General features: G+C 43.0%; 1 protein-coding gene across 9 annotated transcripts in view; it reads left to right on the forward strand.

The window, feature by feature from the left end:
* The window catches only part of arhgap24 (Rho GTPase activating protein 24), a 451,915-nt gene that overhangs the window by 183,447 nt on the left and 242,313 nt on the right, over positions 1–26,155 (forward strand). The window contains exon 1 of one of the 9 annotated variants that reach the window (XM_059646322.1): positions 16,890–16,907. The exons of the other annotated variants lie outside the window; for them this stretch is intronic. The gene's annotated coding sequence lies outside the window, so the exon portion shown is untranslated. Of the gene's footprint in view, positions 1–16,889; positions 16,908–26,155 lie in introns of those variants that run through there. 9 annotated transcript variants of the gene reach the window in all.

Here is a 26,155-nt window from a genome sequence, read left to right on the forward strand (position 1 = left end):
TTAATTCTAAAAGGACTAAAAGGACAGAAACGAGGTTGGGATGAATGCTCCTTTCTGCTCCACCCTATCAGACTAACACCTCTAAGGATTAAGAGATAACAAAGTGTGGAGCTGGATGAACACAGCAGGCCAAACAGCATCTTAGGAGCACAAAAGCTGACGTTTCGGGCCTAGACCCTTCACCCCTAACAATTAATCAGGTGGAGGGTAAAAGGAGAGGGCTAGCGGGATAGATCTTGTCTAGTCTTTTAAAACATTACTGTTCTATTTTAGCCAATTGTTACACGGAATATACACCAGTAGATCTTTTCATTTACGAATGAAAGCAGCATTTTCAGCCCAAGAGAAAGATGTACCTTGTTGCTATGGTAATTTCTATTATCCGTGTGCTCATGCTTGTAGCTTTGTAAAATAGGATTAAATAAAGTCAAGGTGTGGTTTTAAATTTTTCCAGCTGTCTCTTAGTGGTTTAAAGTGGAAACATTTTTTTGCTTAACTCTCCAGAAAGGACAATGACAGCATTATGTTCTGTTTTTACAAAGGTTGGCTATAATGAGAACTCAGTTCTATTTCTTGCTGCTTGTCTGGAATTCTTCCTGCATAATTTGTTGAATTTCATTTTATAGCTTAATTTAAGGTTGGTTAACACGACCATGCTAATTATACCTGTTTCTACAGTTGGATACCAGTAAGTCAATTTTCATTGAATACCACCTTACATTTATGCAAATCTTCCTTCCTATAGTGTAGCCATCTCATTCAAGTCTACATAGAAATTCAAAGGTATCCTAATTAATTAGAGCTATGCAAAAACTAAAGATCATTTTCTTAAACTATCTGTAGAAAACTAAAAGGACAGAATTATAAAACATTACAAACCATTTCTCTTTCTAATGTTTAATGATGAGAAACATTAGATTATCATTTCTTCTATTACTTCTCTAACACCTTTTCCACCAAACAAATTACCCTGTCCCAACCCTCTAAATTATTGCTTAAAATACTTTTGTCTATTCCCAAAATCACCCCAAGTTTCTTTCTGATATAGTTTATCTTCTTTGTTTCCATTTCCTTGAGTAACTCTTCATCCTTAGAGATTTCCATTGGAGCTCCGCATGTCCTCACTTCTCAGAATTCAGTTCCCTCTTTGCCTCCCTAATGAGCCTTGTAAATTTTCCTATCTTATTTTTGCAATCAGCTGTAACAGTTAGCTTTCCTCTTTTGGCCTCTCCTCTTCTGGTCTTGATATGACAAGATTTTTTCTGACAATTTCCTTGCCTCTCTAACCACCAATTACCCTACTTTCTAGCTCTGTTTTCTCCCATAACCGTCACTGAAAAAAAAATGCTTCACCTATAGGCAATTGCACTTCCAAACCTGATTTATGCAACCATCAATTTTCCCAAACATTTTCTCATCTCTACCTCTGATGTCCTTCTTTGTACAATTTACATCAAACTTAATTCTCCCACCTCAGTTGTTTCCTGCAGAATGCCCATTCTTTAACCTCCAGGCCAGCAGACATCATCTTGACTGCAACGAACATGCAACTGACTCATCACAAATGTTCAGCAGGTCAGGGAGAACCTGGTGTCAAGTTGAGGTTAATTCCGAAACATTACGTCGGTGTTTCTCATTCTCCCTCCTCCTCTGATCAATCTAAAAGGACTCTGTGAGGAGTATGACGAGCAGAGTAAAGGTGTACAAAGGAGCAGCCATTAAGAGATTGGGAAAGTGTTAGAGTGGAAGTGTTGAGGCCTTTGCTAGAGAGGTTTAAGCCTGAGGAGGCTGAGCAGGGGTACAGGTCAGAGCAGGCATGGACTCTTTATCTTGCCTTTCTTTCCATCTAGACTGAAGGCAGTGGAGATAGGCGGTGGCATCGAGAGTACCGACCCAAAATGTCAACTTTCCTGCTCCACTGATGCTGCCTGACCCGCTGTGTTCTTCCACCTCCACACTGTGTTATCTCAGACTCCAGGATCGGCAATTTTTGCTATCGCAAGACAGCGGCAAGCTCCTCTTGCAGGATATGGGAGATCAAGGAGACTTCAAGCATCCCTGCTGGCTACACCTCAGAAGTGCACCTGGCTGCAGCTTCTGACAGACCATATTAAGGAACTGGATCTGGAACTGGATGCACTCAGGATCATCCAGGGTGCAGAGAACATCATTGATAAGAGCTATAGTGAAGTGGTCACTCCTACGGTGGAGGCTGCAGGTAGCTGGGTGAGCACCAGAAGAGGTAAGGGGGTATGGCAGATAGTACAGGGTTCCCCTGTGGCCATTCCCCTCAATAACAGGGGTATACCACTTTAGATACCATTAGAGGGGGAATGACCTTTCAGGGGCTAGCAGCAACAGTCAGATCAGTGGCATTGTGACCAGCTGTCAGGCTCAGAGGGAAACAGTGCAGTCAGACAGAGGGATTCTGATAGAAGACTCAGTTGTGAGGGGAGCAGACATGACATTCTGTTGCTGTAGAAGACATACCAGGATGGTGTGTTCCTTCCCGGGTACCAGGGTCAAAGATATCTCTGAGTGACTGCAGAATATTCTGAAGTGGAAGGGTGAACAGCCAGAGGTCATTGTGCACATTGGTACAAATGACATGGGTAGACAAAGAGATGGGGTCCTGCAAAATGAGTATAGAGAGTTAGGTAAGATGTTAAAAAGCAGGACCACAAAGGTCGTGATCTTCGGATTACTCCCTCTACATGTGCCATTGTGTATAGAAATAGAAAGACAGTCCAGATGAATGCGTGGCCGAGAAGCTGGTGTAGGGGGAAGGGTTTTCTGTTCTTGGATCATTGGGATCTCTTCTGGGTCAGAGATGCCTTTACAAGAGGGATGGATTGCACTTGAACCAGAGGGGGTCCAGTATCCTTGTGGGGAGATTTGCTAGTGTTACCCAGGAGAGTGTAAGCTAGATTGGCAGGGAGGGTGGGACTCTCAGTAAGAGAGGGGCCATTGAGAATCAGGGAAAGAACATTAACCATTGAGAACAAGTTTACTCTTCATGATAGCCAGGGGCACAGTAAAGGGAAGGAAAAGACTTATGGTTTAAAGTACATTTATTTCAACACACGAGAACTGACTGATAAGGCAGATGAGCTCAGATCATGGATTGTCTCTGTGGACTGGGATATTATAGCTGTACAGAAACATGGCTGAGAGAGGGGCAGGAAGGGCAGCTCAGTGTTCCAGGATGCAGAAGCTACAGGTGTGACAGAAATACAAGTGAGCGAGGAGGGGGAATTGCCCTTTCGATAAGGGAGGACATAACAACAGTACGTAAAGAGGATATACCCAAGGGGTCATCAACTGAGGCCATTTAGTTGGAACGTATAAATAAGAAGGGGGCTTTTGAGATTTTATTGTAGATCTCCAAATAGCCAGCGAGTCCTAAAGGAAACATGGAGTCATAGAAGCACAGAGTAAAACAGCATGGAAACAGAAAATAAAAACCAAAAGAACTGTGGATGCTGTAAATCAGGAACAAAAGCAAAGTTGCTGGAAAAGCTCTGGCAGCATCTGTGGAGGAGAAAACAGAGTTAACGTTTCGGGTCCAGTGACCCTTCCTCAGAACTGATGGTGGCTGGGAAAATGTCAGTTTGTATGTAGAAAATAGGGATGTGGGTGGGGAAGGGAGTAAACGATAGAATAGAGTCCAAAGAGAGAGAAAAACGGTTGGACAGGCAAAGGAGTTGCAAACGATCAGGCTGGGAGGGTGAATAGTTGTTAATGGGGACTGTTAGTAACTAACAACAAGGGTTGTGCAGTGGCAGGCTATGTGGTAACAAGGCCTGGTGTAAGGGGTGGGGGGGTTGGGACATGGGAGAGTTTAGGCTCTAAAATTATTGAACTCAATATTGAGTCCAGAGCGCTGTAGGTCTCCAAGCGGAAAATGAGGTGTTGTTCCTCCAGCTTGCATTGGGCTTCACTGTAGCAAGCCAGAGACAGAGATGTTGGCCAGAGAGCAGGGTGGTGCATTGAAGTGGCAGGCAACAGGTAGTTCAGGGTCTTTTTTGCGAGCAGAATATAGATATTCTGCAAAGTGGTCACCAAGCCTATGCTTTGTTTCCCCAATATAGAGGAGACGACATTGTTAGTAGCGAATGCAGTAGACTAGATTCTTGGAAGTGCAGGTGAAGTGTTGCTTCACCTGGAAAATATGTTTGGGCCCTTGGCTATTGGGGAGGGAAGGAGGTAAATGGGCAGGTGTTGCATCTTCGCCGGTTACAGGGGAAGGTGCTGTAGTGCTGTGGGGAGGTGTTGGGGGTGAAGGAAGTGTGGACCAGGGTGTCCCGGAGGGAACAGTCCTTGCAGAAGGCAGACAAGGGAGGGGAGGGGAATATGTATCTGATGGTGGCATCTTGCTGGAGGTGGCGGAAATGGCGTCTGATGATCTTCTGAATGTGGATGCTGGTAGGCTGAAAGGTGAGGATTAGGGGAACCCTATTGCCCTTGCAGGAGAGAAAAGAAGGGATAAGGGCAGAAGTGTGGGAGATGGGTCGGACCCAGTTGAGGGCCCTGTTGACAACGGAGCTGGGGAATCCTCGGTTGAGGAAGAATGTGGGCATTTTGGAGGCTCCCTTGTTGAAGTTGGCCTCATCTGAACATATGCAAACATAACACATACTTCCAAGGATCTAGTCTATTGCATTCGCTGCTCACAATATGATCAGCTCTACATTGGGGAAACGAAGCATTGCCTTGGCGACCGCTTCGCAGAACATCTATGTTCTGCTCGCAAAAAAGACCCTGAACTACCTGTTGCCTGCCACCTCAATGCATCACCCTGCTCTCTGGCCAACATCTCTATCTCTGGCTTGCTACAGTGTTCCAGTGAAGCCCAATGCAAACTGGAGGAACAACGCCTCATTTTCTGCTTGGGGACCCTACAGCCCTCCAGACTCAATATTGAGTTCAATAATTTTAGGGCCTAAACTCTCCCAGGTCCCAGCGTTAACTCTGTTTACGCCTCCACAGATGCTGTCAGACCTGCTGAGCTTTTCCAGCAACTTTGCTTTTGTTTTTGAGCATGGCAACGGATCCTTCATCCCAAACTGGTCCATGCTGACCGTGATGCCCACTCAGCTAGTTCCATTTGCCTGCATTTGGTCCGTCTCCCTCTAAACCCTCCCTATCCGTGTACCTATCCAAATGTTTATTAAATGTTGCTGTTGTACCTGCCTCGATCACTTTCTCTGGCAACCCATTCCATATATACACCATTCATTCCCCATCAGGTCCTTCTTAAATCTTTCCCCTCTCATCTTAAACCTGCATCCTTTGGTTTTCAGTTCCCCATCCCTAGGAAAAATATGATAAGCATACATTCTATCTATGTCCCTCATGATTTTATACACCTCAGTAAGGTCATCCCTCATTTTCCTATGTTCCAAGGAACAAAATCCTTTCCTGGCTAACCTCTCCCTTTAATTCAGGCCTACTAGTCCTGGCAACGTCCTCATAAATCTTCTTTGTACACTTTCCATTTTAACTGTGTCTTTCCTATAACAGGGTGACCAAAACAGTACACAATACTCCAAGTGCAGCCTCACCAATGATTTATACAACTGTAACATAATGTCCCAATCCTATACTCTTTACCTCGACCGATGAAGGCCAGTATGCTAAATGTCTTCTTCACCTATCAACATCTGACGCCACTTTGAATGAACCACATACTTGTACTTCTAGGTCCCTCTGTTCCTCAACACTCCTTAGGACCTTATCAATTACTGTACGAGTCCTACCTAAGCTTGCCTTTCCAAAATGCAACACATCACACTTATCTGTATTGAATTGCATTTGCCAATCCTTTGCCCACTTACCCATTTGATCGAAATCTCTCTGTAATTTTTGATAACATTCTTTGCTATCAATGATACTTTCCAATTTTGTATCATCCACAAACTTTCTAATCATGCCTTGTACATTCACATCCAGATCATTCATGTAAACAACAAATAAGGTGCAGAGATGTAGAGAGATTGCAGATACCTGTAGGAATAATAGCATAGTATTGGGTGGAGATTTTAATTTCCCCTGTATTGCCACCCAGAGTATAAAAGGCCCAGATCAGGTGGAGTTTGTCAAATGTGTCCAAAAAGTTTCCGAAATCAATAGAGGGACCTACTTGGGAGGTTGCAACACTGGACCTCCTCTTAGGAGATGAGGTCAGACAAGTGACTGAAGTGGCAGTCAGGGAGCACTTTGTGCCCAGTAATCATAATTCTTTTAGCTTTAACACAATTATGGAAAAAGAAAGGACAGGTCCACGGGTTAAGGTGCTAAACTGGAGAAGGGCCAATTTTGGGGCCAATAGGCAGGATCTAGTAGAGGATGATTGGGTGAGTCTCTTTGAAGGAAAGGGCATGATTGGCAAAGGGAGGCTTTGAAAAGTGTGATATCAGAAGCCCGGAGACGGTATGCCCTTGTTAGGATGAAGAGAAAAGTGGTTCTTTTCAGATTCAGTTAAACATAGTCACCAGAAAGCTCGACAACAGCAAACTGCTCAAATATGAACATTTGTTGAGTAATAATAAATGACGATAAAGAAAGGGGCATTTGTTAAGTAAATAAAAAGAATGTAAAAGAAAGGGAAAAGAAAGAAATAATCCTCACGCCCTTCTGCCCATCGGGGACCCCTGGATCGATGGCTAGTCTAGAGGCTGAGGTTGTTCCTGGCACTGTTCACGATTCTAGTCCGAGGTGAAGTGCCATGACTTGGACTGGAACTCTCTCTCTTATATAGTGCAACAAACAGCAAGGTACAGAAAGAAATGATACAGAAGACAAAACTTCTGGACCGTACAGAAAACAGCTACAGAAAAACAAGCTGCAGGTATTGTCTTTAGCCCATAAAGGAATGTTCACAGGACGTATTCAAGGTCACGCAGCTTGTCAAGTATCATCATTAACTTTCCCGGCCTATTTTCCCATCCTATACAATCTATTTTCTCATGCAGCTGTCAAATATCATCATTAACTTTTAGCCCTTCAGCCCATTCAATACACTGACGAGGGATATTGAGGCTCTGGTCAGGAAAAAGAAGAAGGCATACATTGGGTTTGAGCTATTGGGCTCAAGTAAGTCCGCACATGGCTATAAAAAGTGTAGGATCACACTTAAGGGGGAAATCAGACGAGCAAAAAGAGGGTATGCGATGGATCTGGCAAATAAGGTTAAAGATAATCCCAGGAGATTCTATAGCTACATTAAGAGTTAGAGAGAGAATAGGGAGAGAATAGGCCCCTTTAAAGATCAGAACAGCCATCTCTGTGTGGAGCCACAGGAGATGGGGCAGTTCACGAATAGTCCATTTCCATGTTTGCTGAGGAGAAAATCACGGACGCTAAGGAAATACAGGAAACCAGTGGGGATGTCTTGGACCACATACATATTACCAGAAAGGAGGTGTATGCAGCCTTGGATCGCATTCAGGTGGATAAATCCCCTGGACCTGATCAAGCCCATCCTCAGACATTGCGGGAAGCGAGGAAAGAAATCACACAGGCACTTGCAGAAATTTTTGCTTCAGCTTTAGCCACTGGTGAAGTTCCAGAAGACTGGAGGGTCGCTTACTTTGTTCCATTGTTTAAGAAAAGTAGCAAAGACAAGCCAGGGAACTACAGGTGAGAGAGCCTGACATCAGTGGTCGGCAAGCTATTGGAGTGGATATGGAGGGATTGGATGAGCCAACATTTGGATAGTCAGCACAGATTTGTGCATAGGAAGTTATGTCTGACAAATCTTTTAAAGTGTTTTAAAGAGGTAACCACGAAGATAGATGAGGGTAGGACAGTGGACATGGTCTGTATGGTAAGGCCTTTGACAAGGTCTGACATGGCAGGCTAGTCATGAAGGTTAGGGTGCATAGGATCCAGGGAAATGTCGCTAATTGGGTTCAAAATTGGCTCAATGGCAGGAAGTAGAGGGTGACGGTTGAAAGTTGTTTCTCGGACTGGAGGCCTGTGACTAGTGGTGCGCCACAGGGATCAGCACTGGGACCTTTGTTATGTGTTATTTACATAAATGATCTGGATGTGAATGTATAAGGCATGATTAATAAATATGCAGATGATACAAAATTAGGAGGTATCGTTGATAGCGAGGAAGGTTATAAAAACTTAAAGGGATCTTGATCGGACGTGGAAGTTGGCTGAGAATTGGCAAGTGTTTGGAAAATCAACAGTATCAACAATAGTGAGGTCCTGAGAATGGTCCACATATGGAATGGACGGCCAGAGACAGGTACAAGAGCAACATTTAAAAACATTTGGATAGTTACGTGGATGGGAAGGATGTAGAGATAAATGGACCAAATGTGGGCAATTGGAACTAGCTGAGTGGACACTATAGTCAGAATGGACCAGTTCAGGCCTAAGGACCTGCTTCCATGCTGTATTACGTAATGACTCTATGAGTCTATGACTTTATCCAACCATCACCAAAGGTGAGCAGCCCCCTCTTTCATCAAAGCATCATGGAAAGCAAAAATAATTCTCAATTACTAACAATCTTCTTAAAACTCTTTTCCCTGTATCCTTACTTGTGATGACAGGTTGGTCCAATGTTAGGTATGATACTTGTCTATTGACAACTGATCACTAGATCACTCCTTCGTGAGGATAATTATTTTGAGGCAATGACACTGCATCATCTTCTTATGCATTCCACGTTATTCTTTGCAACTTTCTTAGAGGAGTAGAAACAAAAGCAATTAGTTAGTACCTGGCAAACATTAGTGTCTAGTTAGCATTACGTGTAAAGAATGTTGCGCTGTTAAAATATTAAATATTGATATCCTTGATTAAGAAGTAGTGATCCTACTTTTTCACTGACAGTTTTCATATCGTGATGGTTTTGGTTGAAAAATTTAGAGTGCTGAATAGTGTTGAACTGCAGTATTGCAAAAGATTATAATCTTTATTTTTGAGACAGTATGCTTGCAGTTGATAACAAAATGAGAGCTTATACATTTACTGAATCTAATTGAATCTGTTGATTCTAAAGATAAATAGTACAAGGAGTTGGTCTCAGTAATATCTCAGCCTGAGGCCACAACTTATTCAACAATGATTGAAGCCCATGGAGTCAACAAAATTACAAGCATTTCCTCAGTGTGCAGCAAAGTCAAGAAACGTGTGACTGAGTTTCTCAACAATATGATAAGGAGTCATTTGTTTCTATGGTTTTACCTTGATACAGTGAAGACTGACAGAAGACAAACTCACATTTGGGAAAGCTCTTGAGACAGTGCTGTGAATGGGGACTGCATATCAATTTATGACCAGCAAAGTTGCTGAATGATTTTGGTGATAATGGCTAACATAATCATTGTCAGCTCAAGGCTTGTGTAGGAGAATTAAATGAAAGAAAACTAAGATTAGTGGTATGAGGATTCAATGGAACTAAAGTGTAAGTTATTCCACTCTGAGGTAAGAAACAAGGGAAGGTGTGGAAAAGAAACGTGGTTTCCTGAAAATTCAACAAGCAGCACAAAGGAAACACTGTAGATGTTAAATGTAATTTATGAGTGTAGGAATTGGCCTGGGTGTCAATACATTTTTGGGACCGCTTCTGTTCCCTGTGTACACCAATTATTTAGATATTAATCCAGCATGAGAGCTGTTCACATTTGCATAAGCATAGGGACCTCTTCCAAAGTCCAATAAGATATAAACAAAATGGGGCAACAGAATGGTTAAACATTGGCACATAACTTCTGTTAAATGCCAGAGGTGCTCCATTGCCATGTAAATGATAACAGTAAGTATTTTGTTCTGGTTAGAAGTATTCATTGTGCTCCAGAAAAACAGAGCAATTTAGGGTCAAGGTTGTGAGGATATTTAAGGCAGTGCCTTGGGTTGGTAAGGCCATTCATATTTTTAAGCAAAAACTAATTCTAAGGTTTACCATGGCATTGAAGAAAAGACAAGAGGTCATGTTCCTGTGTAAGGTGTAAGGAAACATAAATACGAAGAAGGCTTTTTGTTTAATTAGGACAGTCCTGATTATCAGATGACTTGATAGAAATTTATAACAGTATGGAAGAATGTAGCAGAGTCAATAGAAATAGACTGACTCCAGCTAATGAATGGCCAAAGATACAAATGTCACAGAAGGTTCTGGGGTGACCTTATGGAGTTTATAAAATCATGAAGGTTGTACATAAGGTGAATGGCTTGTGTCTTTTCAAGACTAGGGGACATATTCTTCAGGTGAGAGAGAGAAAGATTAAAAAAAAATGACATGGCTAAGACCCTTGAGTAGATCCGTAGCTCGGGTTATGGATGCTGTGGTTGGTTCGCTCGCCAAGTCAGTTTGTTAGTTCGCAGACGTTTCATTACCCTGCTGGGTAACATCATCAGTGCAGCTTCCGATGAAGTACTGTTGTGTTCCCCTGCCTGTTGTTTAAACTCTGAGGTCTGTTGGAATTGATTACCTCATGTCCAGTTTTTCTTCACAGTGGTGTTTATGAAGGGTCAAGTTCTGTGTGTTTGTTCATGGCCTTCTTGGTGGAGAACCAGGCCACTAAGAATTCCTGTACTTGTCTCTGTTTAGCTTGGTGTTGTCCCAATTGAGCTGGTGGTTCTCCTTATCCATGTGAATGGAGACGAGTGAGTATTCGTCGTGTCTTTTTATTGCGACTTGGTGTTCATGTACCCCTGTGGCCAGTTTCCTTCCTGTCTGTCCAATGTAATGTTTGTTGCATTATGCTGGTTCTGTCCATAATGGGTAAGGGGTCTTTAGTTCGAGTTAGCAGTTGACATTGGGTTGACGTAGGTGTGTGCACCACTCTGATGTCCAATGGTCGTAGGAGACTTGTAGTTACTGAATTTGAATAAACAACACTCTCGCTTGCATCAAATTCACCAGGGAAGAAGAAAACAGTTTCCATTCCTGGACATCCTGGTAGAATGCAGGGCCAATGGGGAGTTTCTAATGAAGGTACACAGGAAAGCCACATACATGGATCAGGTCCTGAACTTCAACAGTAACCATCCCAACTCCTACAAAAGAAGTTGCATGAAAACACTATTTAAACAAGTGACAACACACTGCAACAACCCAGAACTACACCACTATACTACAAAACAAAGAAAAATACCTCTACCAAGTACTTAAGGACAATGGATACCTGAGCAGCTGGGTCCGACAATGCCTGTCACATAAACAACAATAGGAAGATACAGTACGCCCTGATACACTTGTCATGTTACCATACAACAGGAACATATCCAAATTGACCACAAGACACCTACAACCATTGGGCATCAGAGTAGCATACAACCCACATCAACCCTACGCCAACTGCTAACTTGAGCCAAAGACCGCTTACCCACTATGGACAGAACCAACGTGCTGTACAAGATCCCATGCAAAGACTGCAACAAGCATTACATTGGACAGACAGGAAGGAAACAGGCCACAAAAGTACATGAACACCAAGTTGCAACAAAAAGACACAACCAATACTCACTCGTCTCCATTCACACAGTTTGACTGGGACAACATCAGGACCCTATAACAGGCCAAACAGACAAGCATGGGAATTCCTAGAGGCCTGGTTCTCCACCAAACACACAGAACTAGACCCTATATATACAGCACGGCGCAGGAAAACTGGAAGTGAGGTCATCAAATCCAACGGACCCCAGAGTTTAAATACCAGGCGGGAAAACACAACGGTGCTTCAACGGGGACTGCACTGATGATGTTACCCAGCAGGGTACTGAAACGTCTGCCGAACAACGGACCAGCTCGGCGAGTGAACCAACCACAAAGATGATGTGAGTGACAATTTTTTTTTACACCGGTGTGGACTGAACTTTCAGAGAAAATAATGGATGTGGGTACACTTACCACATTTAAAAGAAGTTGTATATGTACATGAATAAGAAAGGTTTGGAGGGATTTGGGCCAAGCGCAGGCTAGTGGGAATATTTTAGTTTGGGATTATGGTGCGGATGGAATGGTTGGATTTATTTCCATGCTGTGTGACTGTAGGACGCGAAGTGGCAGGTGATTAAAAAAAAGTATGATTGTCAAACTGGGAAATTTACCAAGGCAGGAACAATGATTTGATTTTCTTAATCGGATTAAATTTGATTTGGTTAATTTAATTAAACTTAATTTGATCCGCTCCCTTGGTTTTCCCAAAGCGTTGTAGCAGTTTAAATGGAGCAGCAATTCATTCCCTACTTGACCAGATTTTACTGGTTAGTGGAATGGAAACTTCATCCTCAGGTTTGTGTTTCTGTGCACCGGTCGTCTGAAGATGTTTGTTCAGAGTGTGTACCTCCCTCTGAGGATTCCTCACCCTCCCCCCTTACTAGCTTCAGTGTGACTTTGAAATTTGAGTCAGGCTGAAAAGTGGAAAGTGTTAAAAGTCACCATTGATTTTGACACGGCCACATGTTGTCTCTGTGGCAATAAGAACTCAGCATCAATAGCGGTTCTGCGTTAAATGGCAGTGATTTGGAACTCTGAAATTGAGTACTTGGGAGGCCCTGCTCCATCTATCTGCGCTCAGTTACCATGGTCTATGTCTCCGCTCCAAGCAGGTAGTTCTCACTGTGTCTTTGGCTCTTCCCTAGTTGTGCGCTCTCCTCTTCTACAAGGAGATAAAGCAAAGAGTCATGAGTGCATGAAACTGAATGTTTAAAATTAAACAACAACATTTGTGATGGGAAACTGTGAAGGAGGGGTCTGAGATATTAACAAGATGACAGCATGAGTGTTCGCTGTCTGGGTGATGCTGTCAGATAACTGGAGGAAAAAGCAGTGAGTGTACGAATGGTGTGCAGGAAAATGCTGGAGAACTCAGTGTGTACAGGGATTGGTACCTGAAACGGTTACATGGTGACCTTTCCCACCCACTACACACAAATCTCTTGCACTGAATCCAGCTTCTGACTTTTTCTCCAGCCGTTTTGGGTTGTGAGGCTAGCCTTTTTCTCCTGTCTGTGGGGACCAACAATTGTCTATGTCCCCTCACAGTCTCCAGAGAAAAGTCAGTGAGCTGGGCAAGGTTGCTATGGGCAGCTACACCATGTTGTGCCTGATACTTGTCCATTCGAAAGCCTTTAGAACAAACCCTTGCTGGTGTTTCTTTAAAAAGAAGCTCTTCCATAGACTGAATTACCACACACAAACCTCATCATTAGTCAGGAAAGCCAGAAGCAGGATAAGTAATTTGCTGAGTTAAACAGTCACAACAAAACCTGTTGTTTATAGTTATTTCGCTCCCAAAACACCGTTACCACCCCAGGCCTCCACCATCCGTGCTGTAAAGTGGCTGATTTGTTTTGAGTCTCTGAATTGTGTCTCACCTGAATCATGAGCTTTCCTTACATCTGTTGTTCATTTAAATGATAGGGCTGTTAAATGTGTGCTATATTGTTTAGTCCATGACTCAAGTTCAACTTTGTTGGAAAAATATTTTGATGGCATGACCTGAACTGATGAGCTCATGCTGCATTTATATAAAAGGTGCTAAAAGAAATGATCAACAAATGGTTCCAATCAGAAATGAAAAAAACTCAGGGTTTATTGATAATGACTAACTTTCGCAATGAAATGTCTGGTACTTTCCTTCTTTTACCATGGAGGTAGAATTTTACAGAGTAGCATTTGGTTAAAATGGTAGTAGCTAAATAAGTGTTGACCAAATGTTGCACCTCAGGAAGGATCTGTTGCCTTGATAAAGGTTCACCAGAATAAAACAGGGCCTAAAGTGGTTAAATTGAGGACAGGTTGCACAGACTTAGTTCGTATTCCTTTAAGTTTCAGCAAAGTTCTAGGTGCTGCAACTAACACTGATTGAACTGATCTAGGTGAGAAACGGACATTCCTATAGCTTCTGCTGAAGGAAGGGGGCAGTGCCTTAAGGCATGCCTGATACAAATATTCTGAGAAAAAGGGTGACTGTGGCAATTGCAACACGATTGAGATATCTCCTGACTGAGCATCATGGCAAAAGCACTTGTCAAGTTGTAGCAAAGGGTCTGTTTCTCCTATGACTCTATTACTCTGTCACCACAAATCTTAGCTGAATGCATCAATCTTGAATAAAGCAGAAAGAGCTGGAGAAACTCAGTATGTCTGGCAGCATTTGTGGAAAGAGAAACAGAATTAACATTCCAAGTCTGATATGACTCTTCTTCAGAACAGTTACAAAGTGTACATTTTGTTTCACTCTCTATTCAGAGGCTTTTTGTCTAGTACTTTCTGTCTTTATTTCAGATGACCAGCATCTGTAGCATCCGCCCTGAATCCCTATGTGGTTTCGGAATTGAAAGTCTTGTAATGAAAATGACTTGACAGCTGCAAATAAAATGCCACAAACAAAGGGTAGCATTGTAAATTATCTTCACAGATCTCATCAGAGTATTTGACCATGTAAGTAGAGGCCGTCTAATTAAACCAGTGAAGAAAAATGGCTGCCTACTGAAGTTGGTCAACGTGATTGCTTCCATGGCAGTGTAGATAGGTAAGGTCAGGTATCACAGCATGATCAAACAACTACAGATGTATCAAACCTGTGCCCTCATTGCACTGTCTGGAAATGGAGGGATCCAAACATCATATATTAGACAGAAGGAAAGGCTGAGCATTTTCTACATTTGCCACCTTAGACATATGCTTGGCATCTCTTGGCAGAATTTGGTCACCAACTCAGAGCTCCTGAATCATTTTCAATCACTCACCATGCATTTATTGCTTAGCCGTGCTGTTCTTTCCCAGCCTGGCTATATTTGTCAATTGGGTGCTCTCCTGTACTGTCAGATTTTGCTTATGCTAAACTGACCACCAGGTCATGACTTCCTGAGCATCCATGACCACACTGCAAGGAATCCAGCAAATGAGACATGAGGATAGCAAACATTGACACTTGTTTGACTGACCTTTTGAGGCTGACTATTTGGAAGAGCTTTGGAAGAGTTGAGCAGAAACTAATTCTCAGCAGGCCAAGGAAAGGACTCAGGGAAAATAGAGGCCAGCAAACTGAATATCTTCTCAACCCATTGTCTTCCTCTGCAGCCAGTGCAGCAGAGATTCTGTTGCCAAGTGGGGGCTCCATAGTCAATCCAGGTGATGCTCCACAGAATTGACTCTCACAGAACAAATCTTACAAGATTGGAAACAGTCACTGAATGGCAGTAATTATTTAAGGAAATATGCACATACGAAATGCTATTCTTTTATTTGCATGTAAGACACCGTGAAACTAAAATTACTTGTGTGACTTAAACAGTGTCATCATGACAATACATGACAGCGGTGAATATTTTCCCTGAACAACATCAATATAATAGATTATTAACCGTCATCTGCTCTGGGATATAGATTTATGTTATGTATTACATAGAATCCACAGCATAGAAACAGACCATTTGAATTGATTTGCCTGTGCCATTCGAGTGTCCTTGCACTTTAATTATACATTCACACCTTGCTCCTTGTAATTCTATTCCTCTCATCCTCATCTTTGTATCAAGCCCAACATGTATCAATGAAATCTGCTTCAGCCATTCCATGTGCCAGTGTGTTCCATCGTACCACTTTGTTCAAAAGTTTCTAATAAATTCTTCATTTGATCTATTATTAGCTATTGTGTTATTATCTTCTGGGCTCACCTACAATTTGAAACAATTTCCCCCAAATCTGCCCTACCACCACCTTCATTAAAGATCTCGTAACCTTCCCACTGTTTCAGAGAAAGGGGCCTAGCCTACTCAATCCTTGCTGATAGTTGCATCTTTTCAATTTTGATAAGATTATCAGATATTTTTCTGATTTTCTCTTTTTCTTAGAGCAGGCTTTGCAGACAATGTTCCAAGCATTTTTTGAACAAAGGCAGCATATATATTTAACATGGAGATAGTAAGAACCGCAGATGGTGGAGTCAGAGATAACACAATATGGAGCTGGAGGAACACAGCAGGCCAGGCAGAATCAGAGGAGCAGGAAAGTTGGCGTTTCGGGTCAACTACCTGTTACTTTAATATTACCTAATTATGGTTGTCTGTTCTGTTCTTCTAGAAATTATCCCAGGTTTTTAGTATTATTAATGATGTTTATCAATTTGCATTGTTACACTTATTGCTCCACATATCAACGTTGTCATATATTTGCGATGTCATATCTCTTTGTTCCTTTTCTTAATTTGCAATGAACTATTGAAAAACCTTATTTTCCCACCCAAAATGAATCTCTTTATGCTTTGCTCGTCTTGTTATTTATTCTCCCACTCTGCGAGATTCATTGTGTGATTTGATTCGGTCTTTAATGATGTAAATTCTGCCGTGCAATTTTGTATCATCTGACAATTCCAACACTTTCCCTCCCCATTCCTGACCCCAACTTTGTGCAATTTAACCACTTATAACAGTACAGCAAAAGTAATAAAACATTCTGCACCACTGTTAGTGATTTTAAAATGAAGTGACTGTCACTTCTAATACATCAGAGAAGGCTCAGAAAATTGCATTTAACGTTGCATTATAACATTGCCTATTCATAGAACACTTCTCTTAGGGGAAAAATCTGTTTGCCAGTGGACAATGAGCTCATATTCAGATTGGAGCTTTTAAATGATTCAATATGGTATTGAAACTGACGGGAGTTTAAGTTGAAGGAATAGTGCCTTTCTAATTGAGCTGTGAGTCTCTGGTTGCACTTTTATGGGTTGCCTTTAGGAGGATTTATGCACATGTTCATTTGTGATCAAAGGTTATGTACCCTGTGCCTAGATGCAGAGGTTCAATGAGCTCCTGAAGTTAGGCCTTGTTCATAATTTTACTGGACTCAACAAAGCTCCACAACCTGCCAGCAAAAGCAATGGGCAAGAACATCCTGCTGCTGGTATCACAGAACCCCTCCAGTGAAAAAGGTAAGAGACCAGGGCTGGAATTCAAGCTGGAGACCATACTGGGGTTTGAGACTGAATTGTAGCCAGCAGAGAACATAGAGATTGGAGATTTGGGAGTGTTGGTGCTGAGAGATGAAGCTGGGGATCAAGATGGAAGGAGGTATGTTTCTAATTTAAACATTTTATGGGATCCCAGATTTAACCTGCTTTGATGGCTTGGAAAGATTTAGCAGCTGAGGGGAGACAAGACTAGTGGGAAAGTGACTACCTTTACAGCTGTGCCTGTGGGTCAGCAGGAGAAAGAATTCTTCCCTTCTCCTCTGCCAGGCTTACCTTCTTACCACGATAAATCCTACTTCTTGATTTCCCCACTGAAACGCTGCCTATCTAACCCCTACCAATGCAGCTCACCCTCGCCATTATCTGGGATCTAGGTCACCTATTGGCCAACTGAAGTAGAACATTGACGAATCAATGATGTCTCTTTTTGAATATCTAGATGCTTACATTGGTATTTTTCTTTCCTGCTGCCTGCCCAGCAACGCCTGGATTTATTAAACTCCAAACTTTTCATGGTAAGGATATAAACTTGGCGTAATAAATTCACAACTCCATCACATGCATGAGAATAAAACTAATGTGAACAGATTAAATATCAGTTGGGTCCAATGGATGATCAGTTTCACCAGATTCTTGCAGCAATGAGAAAAATTCTGTCCTCAATCCCTAATATCCTAGTCTGGTCTATTAACATCACACTATCAGCTCATAATCGTTTAGAATAGTGATAATCAGTTTTAAAGAAACTGCAGTGTCTTCTGCACTAAATGTTGTTCGAATTCAAATTGTGGTGATGAGAGAGAGAACAGAACTTATTCCTGCACCAATGGGCTTTTCTGTGAAAGAAATGTGACTGCATTCACATGGTGAGTTAGATCATGATGGTCAGGTGCCATTTAGCAGGTACAATCTATGGAAGGAAAAGGAAAAGTTACATTGCACATTAGTCCAAGTCAGTCTTAATACCCACCAAAATTTGCACAGCAGTTTTGGCAAAGGGCTGGAAGTAAGTTACGTCCCATTTCCAGTTAGATAGATACAATACTGACAATAAACAGCAAGGAGATGCTGAAGTTGGACAGACTATCATCAAATCAGATACAAGCAGTCCCCAGGTTGAGAATGATTTCTGTTACTGAGTCCGTTTGCAAGTCAAAACATAAGGTAGGACAATATAAAGCAGCCGTTCCTAAGTACAGGGAATATTCTTAGATCGTTTTTTTAAAAATGAAACCCCTTTAGGATCATGTTCATAAATTTGAGTGTTCATTAGTCAAACATTTGTAAATCGAGGACCTCCTGTGTTCCAGTTCTTTCATTAGAGGAGCAATAACATTTGTCAAGACATCGAAAGAGGCAATGAGTTTGATTCCCTGGTGTAATCCTGCATGAACTAAGATGAGAAGATGGTAGAAAATGAGACACAATCTAACGATGAGATTTCCTGTCCTGATCAAATTCCCTTGCTCCCTGTTCCAACAGCATGGTCAACTTGCTGCTCTTCCAGTACATCCAAATGCCAGAGGGTGGTGAAGGGAGCTTGACCTGGCAGTTCAATCCATTTGTCTACGCTTCATATGCAGTAATTTGCCAAAACTATCATGTGGAAGTGGCATTTCACAAAAGGTAGCAGCAGCCAAGGCCCCAGAGGTCAGAGGTCATACTTACCCAGATAAGATCCAGGATAAGGTAGAATGATGTCCCCCAAGCCTGCCTGCATATGCCTCCTTCGTGACCGTATGCCTCTCAATATTAATAATTTATGTGTTTACCTAATCTATCCTTTTATCATTTTGAATGCCACAGTCAAATCTCTTCTAGCCCACCCCCAATCTTCTGAGCTAAAATGGTTGGTTTTTCCTGCCTTTTCTCATAAGCAGGCCTTTACATTAAGCTGATGAATCTGTATTGCAGTTTCTCCAGCAGTGTTGTATCCATTCGAATGTACAGCACAAAATTACACACAATCTTGCAGAGGTCACTTAGCCATTTTCACCATGGATGGAGGGAACAGGAGTCAGGTTTGTTTATGGTTTAGAAACAAGCCTCTAGGGGAAAATAAATACTAATTACATTATAGATTTTCTGATGAGGAAGCCATTTATTGATGTTGGGAAGAGTTTTCAATAGGAACATAGAAACTAGGAGCAAGAGTAGGCCATTTGGTCTTTCAAACTTGTTCCACCATTCAGTACGATCTGATCCTCCATCTCAATGTTATATTCTTACTTTCTCTCTGTATCCTTTGATGACTCTAATATTTGAAAAGGTGTCATTCTTATCATTTTCATTGATGAATGTATCTGTGGTAGCTTGGTCACATGAGGCAAAAGATCTTGACAGGTCGCATGGAGAGAAACACTCAAGCAGACTAATACTTAGCAATAAAACAGCAAAACTCAGCCCTTGAGGCCCAATGTCTTCTCTCAAATCAAGCCACATACTTTGTATTGAAGTGAAGATCAATGTAAAGGATGAACGAGTCACACGAGCTGCTGGACAAGTAAGCAGAGACAAGGAGAAGACTTTGTTGTGATCATTCTCCATTGGATGATGACGTACTGGAAGCCCTCTCTTGTTGATATGTTATTTACCGGGCATGGGATGTCTTGTGACCACATTGTTGGTGAACATGAGGAAATCCAGCGATGGAGGTCAAATACATTGCCCTCTTGCCCTCTTTCCTATTCCATTGAGACCTGAGGTTCTTTCCTTTCTATTGTCACTTGCTGTCACTTGGCCCAAAACCAGATAGGCCTGCCCTCAATGCCAACTGCAGCCTACCTTTTGGACTGGTAGCCACTAATTATCCTTGTCAGCTTTGCCCCATTTTGGCATGGAATGATCACCACCTTCTATATCGGAATGCTGACTTCCCATTTTCCAATCTAACAAGTGCAGATATCCTCTGCGTTCCAATGGCCCTCCAGTGGGGCTGGGTAATGCTCTGGTGTGGCTTTCGGTCTGTCCTACTGTGCCCCAGGCTCCCTTCAGCTGATCTAAAAGTAACAACTTCTGAAACCCTTGTGCTCTTTTAAATGTTCCACTCTATTCCCGTGAATGAGCTTTCTGACACAGTTGGGAGAGAGGAGATCAGATCCTCGGTTCAGCTTGTCTATTGCTGCTGGTGCTGGCAGCCTCCTTTCCAACTTTGAAGGGTCCTGAATATTCAGCCCAGAATCTCATTGCTTTTGCTTTCATTTCCTCTTGCTGTAAAATGAAATTCTAGTTTTATCTGAATGGGACTTTCTATCCATTTTAAAATATTGATATGACTATAAAGCTATAGCCCACTCCACCACACTTCAGCAATTTAGTTACTAAATCATATGTTCTCTGAGACTTGTCACTTTCTCATTTACTCATCTCTTTATCCATAATATCAACTTTCATTGAAGCAATGGCTTCACATTTTTTTTGCATGCAGTTTCTTCTGAAGTATATCATCAATATTTTCTACACGTTCTTACAAACTAAACTTACTGTATTTCTCCATGAACACGTTCTGTTGTGGCAAAATTTCTGTCACATCAATCAGACAATCTCCTTCATTATTCTGAGATAACAAGGTGTAGAACTGGATGAACACAGCCGGCCAAACAGCATCAGAGGAGCAGGAAAGCTGACGTTTTGGGTCTAGCCCTTCTTCACAAATGGGGAAGGGAAAGGGGGTTCTGTAATAAATAGGGAGAGAAGGGGAGTAGGATTGATGATGGATAGAGGAGAAGATAGGTGGAGAGGAGACAGACAAGTTAAAGAGCTGGGGACGGAGCCAGTAAAGGTGAGTGTAGGTGGGGAAGTAGGGAGGAGATAGGTCAGTCCAGAGAGGACAGACAGGTCAAGGGGGTGGAATGAGGTTAGTAGGTAGGAGATGGGGGTGCAGCTTGAGGTGGGAGGAGGAGATGGATGGGAGGAAGGACAGGTTAGGGAGGTGGGAATAAGCTGGGCTGGTTTTGGGATGAGGTAGGAGATGGGGACATTTTGAAGCTTGTGAAGTCCACATTGATACCGATGGGCTGCAGGGTTCCAAAGCGGCATATGAGTTGCTGTTCCTGCAACCTTCAAGTCGCATCGTTGTGGCACTGCAGGAGGCCCATGATGGACATGTCGTCTGAGGAATGGGAGGGGTTCACGACTGGGAGGTGCAGTTGTTTAGTGCAAACCGATCGTAGGTGTTCTGCAAAGTGGTCTCCAAGCCTCCACCTGGAGGAGGCCACAACAGGAGCAGCCGATACAGGTTACCACATTAGCAGATGTGCAGGTGAGCTTCTGCTTGATATGGAAAGTCTTCTTGGGGCCTGGGATGGGGCTGAGGGGGGAGGTGTAGGGGCAGGAGTAGCACTTCCTACGGTTGCAGGGAGGAAAACCGGGTGTGGTGGGGCTGGAGGGGAGTGTGGAGCAGACAAGGGAGTCACAGAGAGAGTGGTCCCTCCGGAAGGCAGATAAGGATGGGGAGGGAAAAATGTCTTTGGTCGTAGGGTCAGATTGCAGATGGTGGAAGTGTCGGAGGATGATGCATTAGATGGTGGTACGTGAGGACAAGGAGGATTCTGTTTCAGTTATTGTGGGGAGGGTGTGTGAGGGATGAGTTGCGGGAAATGCGGGCGACACGGTCAAGGGTGTTCTCGACCACTGAGGAGGAGGTAAGGTGCGGTCCTTGAAAAACAAGGACGTCTGAGATGTATGGGAGTGGACTGCCTCATTCTGGGAGCAGATGCGGTGGAGGCTAATGAGTTAGGAATAGGGGACTGCATTTTTGTGGGAAGGTAGGTGGGAGGAGGTGTATTCCAAGTTGCCGTGGGAGTCGGTGGGCTTGAAATGAATATTGGTTTCCAGGTGGTTGCCAGAAATGGAAACAGAGGTCCAGGAAGGAGAGCGAGGTATTAGAGATAGTCCAGGTGAACTTAAGGTTGGGGTGGAAGGTGATGGTGAACTGTATGAACTGTTCGAGTTCCTCGTGGGAGCACGAGGCGGCGCCGATACAGTCAACAATGTAACGGAGGAAGAGGTGGGGCTTAGGGCCAGTGTAGGTACGGAATAGGGATTGTTCTACATAACTCACAAAGAGGCAGGCATAGCTTGGGCTCTTGTGGGGACCCATGGTCACCCCCTTAATCTGTAGGAAATTGAAGGAATTGAAAGAGAAGTTGTTGAGGGTGTGGATGAGTTTGGCTATGTGGATGAGGGTGTCGGTGGAGAGGGACCGGTCAGGCCTACGGGACAGGAAGAAGTGGAGGGCCTTTAGACTGTCTCTTTGGGGAATGCAGGTATATAGGGACCGGACGTCCATAGTAAAGATGAGGTGTTGGGGACTGGGGAATTGGAGGTTTTGGAGGAGGTGGAGGGTGTGGGTGGTGCCATGGATGTAGGACAGGAGTTCCTGGACCAAGAGGGAGAAAATGGAATCAAGATAGGCGAAGATGTGTTTGGTGGGGCAGCAGCAGGCGGAGACAATGGGTCAACAGGGCAGTCAGGTTTGTGGATTTTGGGAAGGAGATAGAAGCAGGTGATGTTGGGATGGGGAACGAAGACTTTCCACATCAAGCAGATGTTCACCTGCACATCTGCTAATGTGGTATACTGTATCTGCTGTTCCCGTTGTGGCCTCCTCTACATCGGGGAAACCAAGCAGAGGCTTGGGGACCGCTTTGCAGAACACCTACGCTCAGTTCACAATAAACAACTGCACCTCCCAGTCACAAACTATTTCAACACCTCCTCGCATTCCTCAGATGACATGTCCATCCTGGGCCTCCTGCAGTGCCACAATGCTGCCACACGAAGATTGCAGGAACAGCAACTCATATTCTGCTTGGAAACCCTGCAGCCCAATGGTATCAGTGTGGATTTCACATGCTTCAAAATCTATCCTCCCCCCACTGTATCTCAAAGCCAGCCCAGCTCGTCCCCGCCTCCCTAACCTGTCCTTCCGCCCACCTATCCCCTCCCCCCACCTCAAGCCCCACCCCCATTTCCTACCTACTAACATCATGCCGCCCCCTTGACCTGTCCATCCTCCCTCTACTGACCTATCCCCTCGCTACCTCCCCACCTACACTCAGCTTTACTGGCTCCATCCCTGCCTCTTTGATCTGTTTGTCTCCTCTCCACCTATCTTTTCCTCTATCCATCTTCGATCTGTCTCCCCCTCTCTCCCTATTTATTTCAGAACCCCCTTCTCCTTCCCCATCCCCATTTCTGAAGAAGGGTCTTGGCCCGAAAAGTCAGCTTTCCAGCTTCTCTGCTGCTTGGCCTGCTGTATTCATTCAGCTCTACACCTTGTTCGTTCAGATTCTCTGGCATTTGCAGTCCCTACTATCTCCTTCATTATTCTGACCTTTTAATCGACCTCAATTTGGAGGAGAGTAGAATTGCTATCAGATCCCCATCCCAACCTGTTTATGGCTGCTGGTGCTGGGAACAGATATCCCGGCTGCCGGTGCTGGGAACTGATACCCCAATTGCCGGTGCTGGGAACTGATACCCCAACGGCCGGTGCTGGGAACAGATGTCCCGGCTTTTGGTGCTGGGAACAGATGTCCCGGCTGCTGGTGCTGGGAACCCATATCCCGGCTGCTGATGCTGGGAACCCATATCCCAGCTGCTGGTGCTGGGAACCCATATCCCGGCTGCTGATGCTGGGAACAGATATCCCGGCTGCTGGCGCTGGGAACCGATATCCCAGCTGCTGATGCTAGTGTATTCAGGGCTCCCTCCCTCCATTCCAAATTTAAAGGGTGCTAAATATTCAGCCCATAATTATTCATTTGTTATTTCTGCTCATTTCATTCCATCGAAGATTGCATTTGTTTGTCTCTCATTATATTTCTAGTACCTTTTCTTCAAAACATTAGATGGCTAGTTCATCTCTCTGTGAATAGAAGTGTCCTCTGACAATCCTTTGACCCAATTCCTGGTTTATAAATTGAGAGTGCACTGCTGGGCTGTTACAAATGAGATGTAACAAGAATACTTATGGAATATTGGTTGGAAATGCTGATCGTTTCGCTACACTGATATTGAATTTTACACTTGCTGAATTTTTATTGTCTGCATGATTCAGACCGTTTGTCTCCATTGAGGTTACCATAATCAACAATACTTCTCATTTGAAAGAAAATCATAGTGGAAATAAACTGTTCCCTACATTGGCTAAATTCAGTATGGACTGAAAAGGAGAAAGGTCTTTATTCCTTGTGTTAAGAGAAACAGATCCTGCAGATACTACCTGTAGATGCATGTCTTCATGATAGTGCTTTGATCCACTTTGGTTACTATGGAGGTTCGATGTACGGGATGAGTTTCTTCAGAACACCGAAGTAAAAATCTCATACAGTGAAAAAAGCAACGTGACATTAATGGGAGAAAGGTGATCATTGGATGCAGTTATTGTAGTTGGTTGCCGAAGGGACTGAAATTTTGACATCAATGGTGCATTGATTCCCTTATTCAGAAGAATTGTTTTGTATAATTGTTTAGTAATAAGATTCCTTAAAAATAAAATGCTACAGTGTGGCATGAACAATTTCAAATTGTTTTTGAATATACTATTCAAAATAAGTAATATTAATAAATATCTATTTATTCATCAGTGTAACATTGCAATCCAGCTGTGCTGTGATTTCGCTGGTACCTTGAAAGATGCTTTACCTTGGCTAACTTCTGCAGGGCATATCATCCTCAAAGTTAGTGGCACACGGGAGGATTGAGAGAAATTTAGACATCACCAAAGAGTTACTAAAAGTCAAAAGAGCGTAGATGAATGATTAAAGTAAATGCGCAGAAAACATAAGCACTGATACCAAAAGCTTCTATTTAGGAAGGAAATGAATAGTGAAAGTAAATGTTGGCCCTTTCGAGGACAAAAATGGTGAGGTAATAATGGGAAACTCAGAAATGGCAGGGGCACTAAACCAGTATTTTGTCTCTGTTTTCACAGCAAAAGATAATAATTTTGTCAGAAAAACTGCAGTTACTACCAAGGAACTTGGTGAAATGACTATAACTAGGGATTAAAGGCACATATGTGTGGCGTCCATCCTGGGATATTAAAGCAGGTGGCAGCAGAGATATGATTTTCCAAAATTCTCCGGATTCTGGAAACGTGCCAGTGGTTTGGAAACATCCTAGTGTGACACCCTTATTGAAACAAGGAGACAGGCTAAAAGTGTGAAACTGTAGACCAGTTAGTTTGAGTTTTGTGGTGGGGCAATTGGCTGGAGTTCATAAAGGAGGATATAACTGAACACTCGGAAGAACAAAACTCAATTCACCAGTGTCAGCATGGTTTCATGAAAGGCCAGCCATGCTTGGCATACTTGCTGGAGATCTTTGAGGATGTAACTAGTAAGGTGGGTAATGGGGATCTGGTGGAAGTGGTATATCTTGACTTCCTGAAGGCATTTGATAAGATGCTGCACAAAAGATTGATCCAGAACATTAGATACCATGGGGTTAAGAGTACAGTATTGGCTTGGGTAGAGGATTGGCTAACTGATAGAAAGAAGAGGGTCAGGATAAAAGGGTGCTTGTCTGAATGATGAACTGTAACTAGCGGAGAGCCACTATATGAACCTAAACTATTTGCAATTTATATAAATGATCTGCAAGTAGGGACAAAACTTAGCAAAATTCATGGATGATACTGTAATAGGTGGAAAGTAGGCAGTGATGAGGAGATGAAGAGTTTACAGATAGATATTGAAAGGCTAGAAGATTAGACCAGAATCTGGCTGATAAAGAGTTTAATGGGAATAAGCGCAAGGATGTCCATTTGGCTGGAAAATTAAAAGAGCAAATTATTATTAAAATGGAAACCAGATTCAAAGGGCATCAGTGCAGAGGGATCTAAGCATCTTTGTGTATGAATCACAGAAAGTGGGTATGCCTGTGCAGCATATAATAAGAAAGGCAAATGGAATTCTGGTGATTATTGCGTAAGGACTGGATTATAAAGTGGAAAAGTGCTGTTATAGTTACATAAGGCATTGGTGAGACCAAACCTGGAATACTGGGTCCAGTTTTGGTCTACTTACTTGAGGAAGGACCAGGAGGCACTGGAGGCAGTTCAGAGGAGGCTCACCAGGTTGATCCCAGGGATGAAAGGGCTGTCATACGAGGAATAGTCGAATGGCTTGGGCCTGTACTTGCTAGCCTTCAGAAGAATGAGGGGGCGATCTGATTGAGGTATATAATATGCTAACGGGGAT

This window comes from Stegostoma tigrinum, chromosome 1 (genome assembly GCF_030684315.1).
Source record: "Stegostoma tigrinum isolate sSteTig4 chromosome 1, sSteTig4.hap1, whole genome shotgun sequence".
Taxonomy (NCBI): domain Eukaryota; kingdom Metazoa; phylum Chordata; class Chondrichthyes; order Orectolobiformes; family Stegostomatidae; genus Stegostoma; species Stegostoma tigrinum.